This window comes from Capra hircus, chromosome 2 (assembly GCF_001704415.2).
Source record: "Capra hircus breed San Clemente chromosome 2, ASM170441v1, whole genome shotgun sequence".
Taxonomy (NCBI): Eukaryota; Metazoa; Chordata; class Mammalia; order Artiodactyla; family Bovidae; genus Capra; species Capra hircus.
The window spans coordinates 120,501,277-120,503,744 of NC_030809.1; the positions used below are offsets into that span (position 1 = coordinate 120,501,277).

At 39.5% G+C, this 2,468-nt stretch overlaps 1 pseudogene; it reads left to right on the forward strand.

Annotated features, from left to right (window-relative positions):
* LOC102183464 lies at positions 1,571 to 2,262 on the forward strand (annotated as a pseudogene).

Genomic DNA, 2,468 nt, shown 5'->3' on the forward strand with positions numbered 1-2,468 from the left:
GTGAATAACATTAAAGACAGAAGATGCGAGATCTGAAACAGCCTACTTAATTCATTCTCACTTGGCACTGCCACTACTAGCTCCACTATTACAGATTGAGCTCGAAGAACTACTCAGAAATCCCCTCCTACCTTGAAATTCCAAATGATATTTCTCTCTGTATCTCTAGATGGTCATAAAATTATTACTCGAGTCAAGATTTTAAAAATCAAGATTAACCCTTCATTTTTTTTCAATTTTTTTTTTAATTTTTAAAATCTTTAATTCTTGTTTGGGAACGCATGTAAGAACCTTTCATTTTTAAAGTTGAGAAAACTGAGAGCCAGAAAGTTGAAAGTACTTGCCCAGATTCAGAGAATAAGTTTTGTGTAAATGTGTATGAAAATACAGTGTCTCTTGGCTCCTAATACATTTTTTTTTCACTGCATTTTTCTAAGAAACTTTGGAAGTATAGCTAAAAAATATTGCATTATGATTAAAGAGTACAAGTTTTGAAGTTAGAAAGACTGAGGTAACAAAAGGAGTCTGATTTAACTCTCTGACCTTATTTTATTCATTAGTAAAAGAGTAACACCGTTCTCTTTGAAGAGGGACCATCAAGGGCGAGTCACTACTGCCACCTGAAAACTGGGTTCACTTCTCAGAAGGTGTCAGACAACAGACACAACTAAAGCAGAGTGGAGGAAGGAAGAATTTATTACTTGCGGTCTTTGATTACTTAAAAGTATTCCTCTCTATTAAAATAGCTAAGTTTTGAAGAAAGAGACAAAATGGTGCAGTAGAAGGACATTCAGCTCACCTCCTCTCATAAGCAACCAGAATCCCAACCATCTGCTGAAGAACCAACCATTGAGTTTAAAAGAAGGAAGATTGGCATCCTTCCTTATGATATAGTATTGTTGTGAGTTTTACGTAACAAGATATTCTTTAATCCTATAACTATTGTTAACACAGCTTTATTTATTTTAAATTTTTTAAAACTTAGCACAAACAGTTATCTTGACATAAGCAGAAAAACATTTCTAGGAACTGAAAGACATGTCTCTTTCTCTGCCCATTTGGTATCAAGACGGGCTAACAAAATAATGGAAATCTGGGAAATTAACCTTACAGGGAAAAGGGTATGCTTGTATTTCTCCAGATAAATCCAACAAAAATCAGTTGGCTCCCTCTTCCGAAGATCCACCCCAGGAGAGCCTCCAGTGTTCAAAATTAAAAAGAAACGGCAAAATTCCAAGATAGAAAAAATTCCAATACAAACCATGGCAACTCTAAAAATCTCCAAGAAACACCACCCTCAACGTCATTGACCTTATGATCTCCTTGCTAGGAATAAACAAAAACCCTTACTAATCAAGCTAAAAATCTGATTTCTCAACAGAGAATGCCTCGGAATCCAGAAAATATTTTTGTTGTTATGTTTGCTTTGCTCGCTTTTGCTTCCCACCCCTGCCCCACCCCGCTCAAGCTGAATTAATTAATCATACTTGTTGGACCTATATACCTAAACCCCTTTTTCACTATAGGTATTTTAGACAATAGACTGGTGGAACCCATCCTTATTATAAAAATGTCTCAGAGCAACCGGGAACTAGTGGTTGACTTCCTCTCTTACACGCTTTCCCAGAAAGGATACAGCTAGAGTCAGTTTAGTGATATGAAAGAAAACAGAACGGAGACCCCAGAAGGGACAGAATCAGATATGGAAACCTCCAGTGGCAACCCATCCTGGCACCTGGCAGATAGCCCTGCGGTGAATGGAGCCACTGGCCACAGCAGAAGCTAGGACGCCCGGAAAGTGATCCCCATGATGACAGTAAAGCAAGCCCTGAGGGAGGCAGGCAGTGAGTTTGAACTGAGGTACCAACAGACATTCAGCGACCTGACGTCCCAGCTCCACATCACCCCAGGGACAGCATATCAGAGCTTTGAACAGGTAATGAATGAACCCTTCCCAGATCACGGGGTGAACTGGGGTCACATTGTGGCCTTTTTCTCCTTCAGTGCGACACAATGCATGAAAGGCATAGACAAGGAGATACAAGAATCGGTGAGTCAGGTCACAACTTCAATGGCCACTTACCTAAATAACCACCTAGAGCCTTGGATCCAAGAGAACGGCGGTGGGACACTTTTGTGGAACTCTACAAAAATAGTACAACAACCGAGAGCCAAAAGGGCCAAGAGCGCTTCAACCACTGGTCCCTGACGGACATGACTGTGGCTGATATGGTTCTGCTGGGCTTGCTCTGCGACTCATAGAAACTATTCCTTTCATTATAGTCATTCATATTTTATACAAGATTATGTTCCTCTTCCTTTTGTTGTAGCTATAGAGAACTTACAATTTAATAAGACGCTACATTTTGTGACTTATAGCGATTACAAATTGTATACTTGTTTAAATTCCTCTGTTTCTTTGAAATATGAATCCATAGAAAGAGGGTCCCATGGCAGGACTTGCCTCT